Here is a 16,268-nt window from a genome sequence, read left to right on the forward strand (position 1 = left end):
GTCTCTTGGAAGGATTATTCTTGAAGAAGACAAGGTTGAGAAAATCTTAACTAGGGTTTTGCCAGTCTCATGGGAAAGCAAAACCACTGCTATTCAGGAATCTAAGAATATTGCTACCCTCAAGCTGGATGAACTAATTGGAAATCTTACTGCCTATGAACTGAGAAGGCAAACCATGAAGATGGATACACCCAAGAAGGAAAGAAGTCTGGCTCTCAGAATTGCTGAAGGTTCAGATCTGGAGGATGATAAAATGGCTATGATCACAAGGGATTTCAAAAAGTACCTGATGAGAGGAAAGAGCTCTTCAAGAGGTACAACCTTCAACAAACCAAGGGCTCCTGAGAAACAAACCAATGAGGGCTGCTACAAGTGTGGTAAGACTGATCACATGATCAAGAACTGCCCTCAATGGGAAGTTGAGTGGAAGAAAAAAAGGGCTGAACGAAGGAACAGGAAGAAGGAACAGGTTCAACCAAAAAGGAACGAAGGATCAACAAAGGCAATGGTTGCTGCCTGGGGAGAAACATCAGATGAGGACTCAGAAGATGAAACTGGAGATGAACAGGCCCTTATGGCTATTGGAGAATCAGATGATGAACAAGAGGTAAGTATTCTTCATCTCAAAGATAAGATTAAATTTCTATCCAAAGAAAGGCTGGCTGAGTTATTACTAGACTTCATTGATGAGTCTGAAATAATTAACCATGAAAAGGAAGATTTGTCTAGGGAATGTGTGATCCTAAAAGCAAAATGCAAAAGTCTAGAGTCTAGGCTAATGAGAGTGATAGCAAAAATGCTGAGTTGAAGAACCAGGTTCTTGAACTTGACACCAGTGTCCTAGAACTTAGGTCTGAAAACTTAAAACTGAAACTAGGAACAGGAAAAAAGAAAGCTGATCACACATATCTCACTCTAGAGGAAAACTTAGGAAAAATGAAGGATGAGTTGTATAAGAAGGACGAGTTTTGCCTATAGAAAGGGACCCAAACTAGTTTGGGTTCCTAAGACTAACCCCTGATTTCTTTTTGCAGGTCCAAGTGAAAGGAAGTAGCCAAATATGGTATATGGATAGTGGCTGCTCAAAACATATGACTGGGAGCAAGGACCAGTTCCTTTTACTTGAGGACTTAAAAAGAGGTAATGTCTCCTTTGGGAATGGATAGAAAGGTGAGATCATTGGGGTTGGAAAGATAGGTAATACAGACTCTCACTCCATTGAGAATGTCTACTTGATAGATGGCTTGAAATATAGCCTGATCAGTGTGTCACAACTGTGTGACAGAGGTAACCTTGTAGCATTTACCTCTACTAAATGCTTTGTGATTAACCTTACCACTGACAAGATTATTTTGCAGGGAAAGAGAGTTAACAATATTTACATTGTAGATTTGTCCACTCTCTCAGAAAATGAACTTACTTGCCTAAGTGTGTTGGTAAATGATACCCTCCTGTGGCACAAAAGACTTGGTCATGCCAGTCTGAATCAGCTAAACAAATTTGTCTCTAAGGACTTGGCAATAGGGTTACCCAACATCAAGTTCAAGGAAGACAAAGTTTGTGAGGCATGTGCAAGGGGGAAGCAGGTAAGATCATCCTTCAAAAGCAAGAAAGTGGTAAGCACAACCAAGTCGTTGGAACTGGTCCATATGGATCTTTGTGGTCCAATGAAAACCATGAGCAGAGGTGGAAAGAAATATGTAATGGTGCTTGTTGATGATTATTCTAGATTTACCTAGGTTCTATTTCTAACTTCTAAAGATGAAGCATTTGACATGTTTACTGCATTTGTTAGAAAAACTCAGAAACAATTAGGAAATCAACTTGCATCCATTAGGTCTGATCATGGAACTGAATTTGAAAACTCCAAGTTTGGTAAATTCTGTGATGAAAATGGTATAGATCATAATTTCTCTGCCCCTAGGACTCCTCAACAAAATGGAGTAGTTGAAAGAAAGAATAGGACTCTTGAGGACATGGCTAGGACCATGCTGCTTTCTAGTAAACTGCCTCACAGCTTTTGGGCAGAGGCTGTAAACACTGCATGTTACATAATCAATAGATGCATGACTAGACCTCTTGTAGAGAAGACTCCCTATGAGTTACTTAAAGGGAGAAAACCAAACATATCCCATCTTAGGGCATTTGGTTGTAAGTGCTATATGCACAATAATGGAAAGGACTCCCTAGGTAAGTTTGATCCCAGAAGTGATGAGGGAGTATTCTTGGGATATTCTTCACATAGCAAAGCATATAAAGTGTTCAATAAAAGAACTTTGTGTGTAGAAGAAAGTGTACGTGTAGTATTTGATGAAACTAACATTCTTTCTGAGAGACAGGAACATGAAGATGAACCCATTGGATTGGTAAAGGACTTGACTGAAGCCTCAACACAAGTCAAAGTGGCTCCAACAGAAGGAACAGGTGATGGAACAGGTTCTTCCATCCAGGGCAACCTGACAGGGGGAACTAATCAAAGAGAAATTGAAATAAATTCCTTAAAGGAACCTGTTCATGACCCTGTTCCTCAGCAGCAGAACATGGGAGAAACATCTAGTAGAAACCAGTTGGTTGTGAAACCTTGCAAGTATCAAAGTTCTCATCCCATTGAGAACATTATTACTGATCCATCATCTGGAGTCAAAACTAGATCACAATTAAAGAATCTGTGTGCTTTTGATGCATTTTTATCTCTTATTGAACCTAAAAATATTGTTGAGGCTTTGCAGGATGCAGATTGGGTCAATGCAATGCAAGATGAACTCAATCAATTTGAGAGAAGTCAAGTTTGGCATCTAGTTCCAAGGCCCAAAGATAGATCAGTTATTAGTACAAAATGGGTCTTTAGGAACAAACTTGATGAAGATGGAACTGTTACAAGAAACAAGGCAAGACTGGTGGTTCAAGGTTACAGCCAGGAGGAGGGCATAGATTATGATGAGACTTTTGCTCCAGTTGTAAGACTAGAGGCAATCAAAATTCTCATAGCCTTTGCAGCACATATGGAATTCACTCTTCATCAGATGGATGTCAAAAGTGCCTTCCTAAATGGCTACCTGAAAGAAGAAGTGTTTGTGAAACAACCTCTAGGGTTTGAGAGCAAGGAATGTCCTGAGCATGTGTACAAGTTAGACAAGGCTCTATATGGACTCAAGCAGGCCCCAAGAGCATGGTATGAACGATTGTCAAAATTTCTGCTGGAGCTGGTTACAAGAGAGGTAAAATTGATAGTACCTTATTCTTAAAGGAAAAAGGTAAGGATCTCCTTGTTGTACAAATATATGTCGATGACATAATCTTTGGGGCTACCACTGATAAGCTACGTAAGGATTTTGCAAAATTAATGGGGAGTGAGTTTGAAATGAGCATGATGGGTGAGCTTAACTTCTTCTTAGGCTTACAGATCAAACAAAGTCCAAATGGAACCATGATCCACCAGCAAAAGTATGCAAAGGAGCTAATCAAAAAGTTTAGAATGGAAGAATCTAAAGAAATAGACACACCCATTGCAACTGCTACTAAATTAGATGTTGATGAGCCAGGTTCATCAGTTGATCAAAAGTTGTATAGGGGTATGATTGGTTCACTTCTGTATCTTACTGCTAGCAGACCTGACATTGTTTTCAGTATAGGGCTTTGTGCTCGCTTTCAAGCAAATCCTAAAGAGTCTCACCTGACTGCTGTCAAAAAGATACTAAGATACTTGAAAGGCACCACTGATCTGTGTCTTTGGTATCCCAANGATAGGGTCATCAATGACTCTAAGGCTCATGCCACTCCATATGGGTTCATATTGACTACTGTGCTGGACAGGCTAAATGTGCCTTTGAAGAAATGGGAAATGGCATCAAGCAAGGAGCATTTTGGTGTTAAGACCCTGCTGGCTTGTGACTATCCAGTCAATGCCATCCCAGTTGAACCTGGTTCATCTCTGAGGACACCCATAAACAGTAAGATCTGGGCTTTGGTGCAGGAATGTGGAACTAAGGATGATGAAATTGCTAGGCTCAAGGCTCGAGTAGCTGAGTTGGAATCTGAGAGAGATAGTCTTGGAACTGAGCTAGCAAAAGAAAAGGAGAAGAGTGATGGAATGCTTCAGAATATGCTAAACCTTCTCCAGTCTCAACCCTCTAGTTCCTCCAAGCCCTAGGTCTTCCAACACTTGTCTTCTGAACCAGTCTAGTACCCCCAGTGAACCCAGTGACCCGGATTAGGGATGTTTTTGTTTTTTGCTCATGTTTTGGAAGTTTTTCTTTCTTTTTATGGACTGTTTGTGGAACCATATCTTTATCAATGACAACTGTTGTTTTCTCTTGTTCAATGATGATTCTGATCTTAATAGTTTAAATATGTTTGTTGATTATTGATAATTTCACAATGATTTTACTTGCAGTTGCCCCAGTGGCCATGAGTACTTATTAAAATCTGGGATTCACACTGTGTATGCAACTTTTCGATGATGCCAAAAGGGGGAAGAGATATATTGTGCTTTACTAATTATTCTGAATTAAGTGACATTTATAACCTAATTAACTTGGTCCTTGATGATAAGTAAAATTTCTAAGCTAAGTGTTGATGGTTAAGCTGAGTTCTCACAGGTTCTTTGATCAGTAAAAAGCACATAGTTTGTCATCATCAAAAAGGGAGAATTTGTTGGCCAAAGAACAGGTGAAGTTTTGAAGAATGACAAATGAACTCAGTCATGGACCAGGTCTATCATGTGAAGCACATTGTTTGTCAACCTATACATGTGAGATGCACGTGAAGGAGATAAGTCCCATTGATCAAGCAGCAATATCTCCTGAACTGATCGAAAAGGTTGCGTATGGGATAAGGACAGAAGGTCTCCTTATGAGAAGAGAATACAATCCGGATAAAAGATAGGGTTGGAGTTTGTGTTGTTCAAGGACTCAACTTCGATGGAAGATAAACAATTGAGTCTCAATCAAACTCTAATTACTAACTCATTAAATAACAGTGATTGTTCTCTTTTACAGGATATTGCACACGCAGAAGTTAAACTAAATTGAGAGCAAAAGAGCAAGGCGATTTTGCAAGCAATTTATGTGAGATTTAAGTGTGCACTCCTGAAGCTACTTGAACAAGATTGAAGAACCAGCTCCATAAAGAGTTTTATGTGTCTTTCTTTATTTCTAGTTCAATTGTAGTAGGTGGATTAAAGTTGTATCTTTCAGCTTTCATAGAAGCAATTGTAATAGGTACTTTGAGTATTCAAGTTATAGGCTAACTTGAAGTTGTCGCAACAGTTGAGGCTGTATGCTACAAAGGGATTAGAGTTAATCCTCAGGTTTACAAAGAGTTTTTGTAAATGCTGTTTTGGCTCAGTGATTTTAGTGGAAGTTTGGGAAAATCCTACTGAGTAGTAGGTCGTGGTTTTTTCACCTTTTGAGCCTGTTGTTTTCCACGTAAAAATCTCTGTGTTATTTATTTTATGTATTTTTAATTCCGCAAACAGTAGTAGTTAGATCACTTAGAAGAACTTGGTTCTTCTAGATCGAAAATTGGGTACCACACAAATCACCCCCCTCTTGTATGGTATTGACGTTTAGAACATCACTATCATAGCCATCGATTTGCACTGCCCCAAGGTTGAACATAGGGAACCCTCGGGGTTGAACCTCGAGCTGTTCCACGAGCCTTCTAGAGACTGGCTATAGAGCGTTATAATGATCATAAAATCGGACTCTCCGATTTTAGCCGTGTACAGATCGTCCCCGCGTTTCTTAGAGTGAAAATGATAAAAAACGGCCTTGAAATCTTGCCTCTTCGACATTTCCATCATGACATCAGCCCGTCAGAGCATTAAATGACATGACTCAAAGGCTGCTCAGAGGTCGCTGTCAGCACGATCATCGAGAAGCCCACGAAACGTTATTGGTTCGACTCTTCCGCTTCTCAAACGTTGCCCATACGGCTTCTATAAATACCTCAAATGTTTGTCATTCATACTTTTACAATATCTTCAAGTTATCTGAGCTAAGTTCACCATCTTCTGCATTCATCTCCTCTATGTGTTTGCCTCTGCATTTTCTTTCTTAGAAACTTTGTTATAGTTATAGCTAAAACCTCCAAAACGGTACCTCAGAAAGAGGGCACTGCTTCTTTGTCGTGCCCATCCAAGGGCAAACCAAAAATACCTCCAAGTATTGAGCAATGTATCCCTGGCCACTTCGATACGGTCTCCGATTTAACCATTGAAAACCCCCCTTCCACACCGGGCCGATACGAGCCCATGTCTTGGTACATCAGTGCGGTGACCGACATGAAGAGAGTAAAGATAGAATGCCGATGGGGGGAGGTAGTACAAGTAGAGATCCCCAAAGCCGAGGAGAGCATAGTAGCACACAAAGCTAGCTTTCTCAGCGTATAGACATACCCCTTCACTCTGGGCCCTGTAGATTCTTCTTCCCCACCGATAGATCCGGTGATTCTTGACTTTTGTCACCAGTACCGAGTGACACTCGGTCAGATCTATCCTTCTTTTTGAAGGATTGTTTACATGCTCAGATATTTCTCCAACTAGATCGAGGGGATGGCCTTCAACCTCGACCAGTTGATCAGATTATACAGCCCCCGTCTCTTCCGAGGGGGTTTAATCAAGCTTCACCCTCGATCCACCAAGACATTCTTTACGGGCATTGATGAGGACAAAGACCGGGGATGGATGAGCCGGTTTGTCAGAGTAAGAACCTCGGACATCATCCCTGCTGATAGGATGCCATTCCCGGAGGAGTGGAACATGAAGCGTAAGTATCCCTACATCGAGTACATTTTACTGCACCTTCTTCTTCTTTTGAAATGATCTTCTTTTGATTATGTAGCCACCGTTTGGTTCCCCGGCGCGGTTCAAAACCTTCCGGGATAGATCAAACAATTAGACTCTGCTTTTCCATACATCGAGCGTGTTTGGTGTGATTTGGCCAAAATAAGAACCGTATTCTTTTGTTGTTGTCATTACCAAGTTTCTCATCAGTATTATTTGGGGCGGTAAGTTTAATACATCATGCCTGTGTAGTCCTCAGGGAAGGCGTATCGATTAGGCCGCCTCCTCCTGGTGAAGAAGAAGCCTCGAAACCCAACAAGGGTGAGAAGAGGAAGAAGGAGGCCTCGATCGAGTCTCCAAAATTGAAGAAACCCATGGTCCGCAGGCCTTAGACCGACGCCATGGTCTTGACTTCGACTGCTGCGGCAAGTCTTCGTACCGAAGACGAAAATGATGATGATGGTGATTGCCCTTTGGTAAAAAGGGTAAGACGAAGCGTTGATGCTTCACAAGCTGCTGGGCGGAAGACCGCTGAGTCGGGGGTGGCCGATGTGGACCAGACTCGTGCTGAGGAGACCCTCGAGGAGGGTTTGGGCGCAGTCCCCGAGCCTCAAGTCGGACATGGTACAACCCGTGCCAGCGAATCCTCGGCTGGCGATTTTGCAGGGCCTGAAATCAAAATTTTTCGGGGTCGAGAAGAAACCCTTATAGAAATTGATGCCATGGATGGCTTTGAATTGGGACCTTCATTTTCTCCGGCGGAAATAAGGGATGCCCAGAACAGGGGTGCTGCCGATGTGGGGGCCTCTCAGGGAGAGGATGATGAACTCAAGGACTACTTTGTCGGTGTCGACGAGGACACAAATCTCGACGCCCCCGTTGCTCTTGAGGAGGCAAAGAGGCTTCAAAAGCAGGTGATATTCTTGACATACCATTTGCGCTTCAAATTTTACCCTTACCTTTCTAACTTCTCAGCTTTCTTGTAGGTCAAGAAATTATATACACGCCTTTTCTAAGCTTCAAGATGAGCTTTCATGCCATGAGGAGGAGCTCGAGAAGCTCACCTCGGAGCTAAATGAGTCGCAGGCTTCCTCTGCCCGAAAGGGACAGGAGTTGAGTGAGCTTCGGGCGAGTCTGGAGGGAGTGCACCAGGAGTGGACTGGCTTTGGTGAGCAGGTAACACGACATTCATGAGTTCATCCTTTTATTCTTATAACTTGATGCTCACTATCTTGATTCGCCTTTGTAGATTGGGCAAAAGAATGCCCTGGTGGGGCGACTTCAGGAAGAGGTTGCAGCCAAGGATAAGGAGATCCTCGAGCTGAAGAGGCAGAATGAGGCCGTGACCTCGGAGAAAGACCTTTTGCGGGGAGAGTTGGCCTTGACCGAGGATCTTCTTCGAAGTGCTCAGAAGGAGGTCGCTGCATTATCTGTGGCCAAGTCTGAGGCTGATGAACATGCGTCCTCATACAAGAGAGATGCCGCTACTGCAAATGATCGAGCCAGAGAGATATTCGAGAAGGCCGAGCAAAAGCTTGCTCGGGCCGTTGCTCGTGCTCGTTTGCAAGCTAGGAGGCAGGACTTCGAGGAAGCAAGCACCGAAGGTGTCGATCTCTCCACTGAGATTGAGAAAGCCAGAGCCTTGGAGGAAGAATCAGCATCTTCAACTACTTCGGATAAGGGTTCCGGAAGCGATTCAGACAATAGTGAGGGTGAAGAGTAGACTCGCGTCATCATCTCTGCTTCTCCCTTTCTTTCATTTTGTATATGGATTCCTCAGGGGAGGGGGGAGGGCTTTGTAAAGACACTCTTTGTAAATGTATTTTTGGGAATGCAAAAAGATTCCTTTGCTTCAAGTCTTCAAATTTTATTTTTCAGTGCTTATGCAAAGTTAATCTTCGAATTTTGATGTCGGCTCTTTTGGAGCCTATACTTGGAGTAACCGAGATCCTCGAGATCGGGCACCATCTCGGGGCTGGGTTGATAGCTCTTTTAGAGTCCATACTTGTAATAACAGAGATCCTCGAGATCGGGCACCATCTCGAGGCTAGATCGATGTGGGAATCTCGATAGCTTTTGAGCGCTGTATGACAGTGTCATTCATATGATGTGACCGCGAAGTGACCGGGGTGGTCCCACCAGTACACTTCCCCAAAAGTGGTAATGGCATGGTAAAAATTAATTGGCCTTTAGAATAGGCAAACAGTCACCGCTTGCTCTCTCTATATATATTTTCTTTCTTCTTATTTGAGGATTCCGCTAGTTTGAGCAACTATCCCTTTTATAGAGCTCTCCTTCTTTGCGTCAGTTCTTTCACCATTTTAATTCAAAGCTTTCACCAAAGTTTTTATCTCCCCTCCCTTGTTTTACCATAGTTATGGCTGCTACGCCCAAATCCGTTCACCAAGAAGAGGAGAGTTCCACCTCTGTTTCCTGCCCGGTCGGTGGTACACCGCCGATGTCCAGTGAGCTAACCTCGAGATGCTTTGTCTCGAGGAGGGACTTTACTTTGAGAGACCTCCCAATGTCCAGGGCCATTGGGAGCATGCATCGAGGTTCATCTCATCAATAGGAGAGGAACACCTTGAGGCACTTAGGAGAGACTGCGGATGGGGAGAAAAGACGGTACTGCAGGTACCTTCCCCGGAAGAGAGCATCATAGCTCATGTAGGGGGTTTTTAAACGTATACACGTACCCCTTTACATTGGGTCCTCTCGATAGAGTCGTGCTCGAATTTTGTAGAAGATATCGGGTTACCCTGGCACAGGTTCACCCGCCGTTTTGGAGGATAGTGTTGATGATAAGGTTCTTTGCAGATAGCCGGGCTCGAGTTCACCCTCAGCCATCTTATTAGATTGTACCGGCCCTTGCATTACCGAGGCCTGATTATTCTACGACGTCGATCCACCCGGCCCTTTGTTGCCAGTAATGAAGAAGACGGGGACCGAGGGTGGATGAGTCGATTTGTCCGAGTGCGGACTGTTGACATTATTCCCGTAGAGTTCCTGCCATTCCCTGAGAAATGGAATTTCACACGTAAGTGGTACACTTGTGCTTTTGTCATTTTTGTTCATAGTGGGGGCAGACTCCGTAAAGGTGTTTTCTTTCCCTTTCCGTAGCGATCCCGTGGTTGCCATACGAGGTCCCTGATCTGGCAGATTGCACTCGGAAACTGGCAGCTTGCTCGACCTATGATGAGCGCAAGTGGTGAGACCTGTCGAAGGGTAGATGGGAGGCAAAACACTACGGTGAGTACCGTATGATTCTTTTCTTTAAGGAATGTTTCCCTCTGTGTTTCCTAACTTCTTTATTGCAGGCGTTGGAGAATTTTTCGAGGTGAGACCATGCCCTCTCGGAGAGGAGGGAGGATCATCGGCTTCGGGGTCGAATGTTGACACCTAGTTTTTCCCTATAATATTTTCAAAACTATGCATTGGCATCAATTGGTATTTTTCATACAATTTCTGCATTTTTAAAAGATCTTAATTAATTTATCCCAGTATTTTTATTTATAAAAAACAATCACTGATTGCATCACAAATAGTTTTATAATAATTTTGTGGTTTAATTTCATCATTTGCATTTGTACTAAGTTTCCATTATTGCACAAATAACCATATTTGTACTTTTTAGGTTACAGTTGCAACTACTTTGGAATTATAGCCCATGCATGCATCATTACATTATTTCACCGGAAAATAGCCTTTTATATTTTTAAAATATTAAGTAACTATTTTAAAATATTTCTAGGCATGAAAATCATTTTTTATAATTTATTAACTTTTTTTAAAAATTATTTTAGCGATTAAATGTGTATTTAACAAGTAGCCCTTTTTATTCGGACCTAGCCAATTAGACAGCCCAATTTCAATCCCAAATTAGCCCAAAATCTACCCAAGCCCAATTTTTATCTGACCCTAACCCAATTAAACCTACCCGACCCAATAACCCCATTAAATCGTGGCCGTTGATCTTTTAGATCAACGGTCCACGATCAAACTTTCCTTTTTAATTCCAAACGACCTAGCTCATTTTGCTCATCTCCGCCGCCCTTCGTTCCCTCTTCTCTCAAACCCTCTCTGAGACCTAAACCTAACCCTAGCCGCCGCCACCCAAAACTAATCCTATTCTCTCCGATTCTCACTCAACCCATGGGCTTCCATGACCGCTTGAGGCTCCTGCTGATCTTCTACGTCTCCTGGTTGCTCGTTCTTATGATTTCCTAGAAAAATCTCATAGAGATCTGACCAGATCTAGTTCAAGACTCTCTAAGATCCTGTCTATGGCTGTGAGTGTTGCTATCTCGATGCGTTTACGGTCCAGGTCTCTTGTTTGAGACTGGATTCCCTTTACCCTTTCATTCTTTCTTCAAAACCCTAATTTTTAAACACGGATCCTTCCAGATCTTTGTAGATCTGGAGAGATTCCGAGTTCGTCACCAGTTTTTCTTTAATGTTCTTCTGTTTCCCTACTGATTAACTGATTTTTAGCACTATACTACTTTATATTTTGGTTTCTTTGTTATCTACTGTTCGAATCTCTGCATACTTGAAATGTTTTCAAGTTTCCATGATCTTTCTTTAAGTTTCTCTTATTCCTTTACTATTAACCAATTTTTACAACTATGATACTTTAGGTTTTTAATTTCTCTGATTTTTGTTGTTCGAATCTCTGCATGTTTGAGCTGCTTTCTATTTCCATGGCTATTTCTTCAAAGTTCTCCTAATCTTCCTGCTACTAATCAACCCTAAGTATCTTTCTAATTATCTGGGGTTCCCACTTCTGTTTTTGCAAAAGGTTTTATGAAGGTTTTATGTTTCTCGCATGGTTATGTTTCTGGTCTAATTGATTGACTACTCAGTGTTTGATTTCAACCTTTTGCCCGTTGTCGTTTGAATAATTGAATGATTGACCTAATTATCTAGGGTTTCATTTGTTTACTAAATTAATTTACTGATCTCTAATTGTTTTCCTCAATCCTGAGTTTCTTAATTGACAGCTCTTGTCTATCTATGGGTTGATTGACCCTTTGATTGGTCTCTGATTACCCGCGTTGCCTTATTTGTGAAACTGATTACTTGATTTAAGGGTTCTAACCCTAATAGGCTGTTAAACCTACTTCTTGCCCTATTTGAAATTTAATTAGACTCATTTATGGTATAATTTCCTAATTTCCTATCCCCAATCAAGCTTGATTGATTATTTGATTACTTCCTTTACCTTATTTACAATATTTACCTGCCTTGCCTTAATAAGTTGTCCCCATGGTTTTGAGTATTCTTACTGATTCCCTATTTGGTATAACTTGAATTCCTTACCCTAATTAACCTTTTCTTCTTGCTGTTAAGTGATTACCCCTAATTAAGGGGTCTATTCCGGACTCCCTCGCATGATTTGATTCTATAATTATTTGATTACCTTATTTTATGAGCTGTGATTCACTCTTTACCTTATTTTGTTTTTACGTCACTAAGTTCTATATATACTTTCATTCTGATTCTTCTAAACACGAACAATAGTTCACATACACACAAAACTTTCCTCTTATCTCTCTGCTGCTTGTGATCACTGCTAGACTAGCCGGCTGAAAGCCAAGGATAGGCTGTTGAATCCTGCTTACTTTACCTTCTGTTTCTTCTTCCTTAACTGGTAAGCCTCTACCATTGTCATTCTATTAAGATGTGTGTTTATCAGCATGCTACTTCTGTTTGAATTTTGTGTGTTTATCAGCATGTTACTTCTGTTCAATCCATGTGTTTGTTAGCATGAATACTTCTGTCCAATCTATGAGGCTACTTCTGCTCAAAACTATGTAGTCAATAGCATGTCTCACTATGTGTTTCCTAGCATGTCTAATAATATTCAACCTATGTGTTTATGTCTACTCTTGTCCAATACATTAGTTTACTACAATAGCATCCTGAATTTTGTTTTAGTTAGAACTAGGCGTTCTGCCTTCATCAAGTTTGTATGTCTACTTATGCCTAAAATTAGATCTATGTCTTGTCTATTTCCCTACTAGCATGATCTCCTATGTGAATACATTGCTCCCCAATCCCTATTACTCTTTACATGTGGCTGTTTGATCCACCTTGCTCCTGTGTTTGGTCACTTAGTAACAGCTAATAGGCTTAAGTAGTCCTATTTCTGAATGATGTTTGTTAGGCTGGAACCTTTGTTTAGGTTCCAGAAACTAAATGATTCTGTTTCCTTCTGATTTTCCTGAAAGTCTGAAACTGTTTCTCAAAACTACCCTTGTATAGCACTATCCACTTCAATTCCTAGAACCCTTAGGCTTTTGCCCTCCAGTGTGAGCATTGTTTTGGAGTCCAAGAGGCTCCTCTGAACTTTGACACACTGGGGCTGGCTACTCCACATTGCACAAGTTGGTGATTTTTTAAGAGGACCTTGGTGTGAGCACTGCCCTGGGTCCCCGAGGCCCTTGGGATCTTTGACAAATCACGGTACCCCTCTTGTACTATGAGATGTGTCATTGGAGCCTGTATGAAGGCCTGGTTCCCCAGGTTTTGCTGTGGGCCTATCTAGGCTCCCTATAGTATACTGTTATCATTCCTGTAATTTATTTTTACACTTGGTTTGTAATATTAATTACTTTGTAAACAGATATTGGGAAATTAGTAAAACTGGGAGGGATTATTATACATATTTTATTGGGAATTGGTAGATATCATGCCTATAGGACTTAAAATCAGTGTTTACATCCTAGAAGCCATGCCTGCAGGACATGGCAATGTTTATCACTTGTGTGCGTTCCAGATATCATGACTATAGGGTTCAAATCCAATTCTGCAATCAGAAATCATATTGTTGTGATGTTTGACTATTTGCATGCATTCTGGATACCATGCCCATAAGCTAAAAATCAGTCTTGCACGTTTAGATATCATGCCTATAAGCTAAAAATCAGTCTTGCACGTTTAGATATCATGCCTATAAGTTTAAAGTTAATTTCTGCAATCATGCTAAATAGGTTCAGCGTATTTAGCACTTAGAAACCATGCTTGTAGGGTCAAAAACCAATCTTGCATTCTGGACACTATATTTGAGAGCTTAAAATCAATCCTCGCATGCCAATCAGGTTTTAAAATTGCACCGTCGTCTAAAATCAGTCCTCACATCTAGACAACATGCCTATATAATCTAATGAACCCAAACTGTTTGTTTAAAATGGTTTTACTACTTATTACACTTATGATTGACGGCTAGATACTCATAGGATATCATTGCTACACGTTTTGGCAAGCCTCTAGGGTGATTAAAAACCCTGTAAAACTATGTTTTTCATTAACTACCCAGATTCAGCAACCCCCTCTAAAATCAGTAGGCAAACTGATTAGGTATTGGTTCCCGCTTTAATAAAGCTTTGCATATGTTCTGATTTGTGTTCACCTAGATATCCTGTCATTAGGACTCTTTTCAAACGTCTAAAACACTGTTGTCTGAGACGTGCGTTTGTTTGTTCTATTTGTGGAGGTAATATGTGAACCCCCATTAATTGTTCTTTACTTGACAGTCCTAATTGTTTTGTTTGTCGCCTAGAGTTTTCTCCTTTAATACTGTAGGAGAGTCTAGATCCACCTTAACTAGAAGTCCTAAAATACCTCCGGGACTATATAAGTAAAGGGACGGGTAGTGCACGCATCGGATATATCTTAAGGTTGCTAGAACGCTTTAGGCCACGACCAAGGGGAGGGAATTGGGTAGTAAAGGATACGATGACCTGTGCGACAATACCACGCGTAACCCCTCTAGTTGAGGAAGGCTTACCGGGTATTGTACAGATGTGATCCTATAGACTGACAAACCTAGGACCTCCTTCATCTTATTTACATATGTATGCTTAGACTGCTTAAAATTCCTTTATCGTACATATGTGCTTAGACTGCTTTCCTGTCAAAATTTCTCTATCTTATATGTGTGCTTAGACTATTATTTAAACGACTAATTCACCTAAATCAAGTTCGGCCGGGACCCACCGTTGTGGACCGCGAGGGGCGCCTAACACCTTCCCCTCAAGGTTATTTCAAGCCCTTACCCTAATTTCTAGTAATGCAAACTAGTTATATGAGTTAATTGCTCTAGGTGCCCTAACGCACCTTAATCCGTTAGGTGGTGACTCTTCAAATACCCAATTCCCAAAAGGAAATTAGTTGTTCCCAGTGAATGTCGAAACCTGAACACCGCGACGAAAAAGGGGGCGCGACAGCATGGCGACTCTGCCGGGGATATATTAGGCTCTTATCATAACAGACTTATTTTTGTGAATTAGTCTTAAGCATGCCTTATCCCGTGCACCCTCCCCCTATTTGGATTTAACTGCTTATTTTCAAGCATCTATGATTTCCTTTATTTCCTGAAACTGACTTGTCTCTTTGTTTTTTTTCGTAACTGTCTTTCAATTATTTAAATACCGCATTTATCCTTTTTTTAAACGTGTAAATACTTGACAACATGCTATTTATTGTTGCATAAATCATGCTCAACATCATATTCCACTCATGCGTAATCAATCCTATAGCAACGCTTGATGAGTGTTTGCGCTCTTCCTATATATCACCCATTAAATTCGGAAATGCGTATTTGCGGTAAAACTAGTCGATCAGCGGTGCGTTCGACGGTTGCGTGCCTTTACCCCTCAAGTTGTCCGCTTGAGGGTCCCAGTCCAGACCTCTATAGCCACCTTACTCTGATTAATTGTACATGCATCATGGTCAAACCTAGCCGGGTTAATATGTTGTCCACATAATAACCCTTTAAGACAAGCCTCACCCAAAAGTCCATCGGGTTTTCCATAATCCCAACGGACACAATCACGATTGTGTGCATTAATTTGGAGAAATAAGTGCCAATATGCTAATCATTGCTGTTTAAATAGATGAATCTGGAGGGGAAAGGGCCTAACCAGCTTTTGTTTTGCAGAAAATGAGGCACGAAGTCCCCAGATTCGGCATGGTCGGTAGCATACCTTCACTTTTGCTAGATTGGTGGAGGGACCTTCCTCAAGTGACCAAAATCATGTGAAAAGAGTCTTAGGAAATTTGCCTTCTCTGTTGGATCTTCAGCCAAACAAAATGTTGATCGAGGCTGCCACCATGTTTTGGGACAAGGAAAGGGCTGTGTGCCGCTTTGGGGACATAGAAATGACCCCTCTTCTAGAAGAAATAGGGGGATTCGCTGGTTGCCTTGGGATAGTCCTGGTTTATTAGCACCTGAAAATTGCACCACTAGAGGATTCCTTAAGATGATGGGGCTGAAGAAAAATAGTGACTTTGATATGTGTATGTCTGCGTATACTTCTGTTATGTTCACCATGCCTGCATCCAAAGAAAAATTGTGAGTTTTGTAAAGGGAGGTTGGCTCGCACCTTCGTCTGCTGGCTTTGCTCCGCTCAGTTCTGGAGGCCTTGTTTGAGTTGCCCTGGGTTACACCTGGCTGTCACGGAAATAGAGTTTTCAAAATGAT

This window comes from Nicotiana attenuata, chromosome 6, assembly GCF_001879085.1.
Source record: "Nicotiana attenuata strain UT chromosome 6, NIATTr2, whole genome shotgun sequence".
Lineage (NCBI taxonomy): Eukaryota > Viridiplantae > Streptophyta > Magnoliopsida > Solanales > Solanaceae > Nicotiana > Nicotiana attenuata.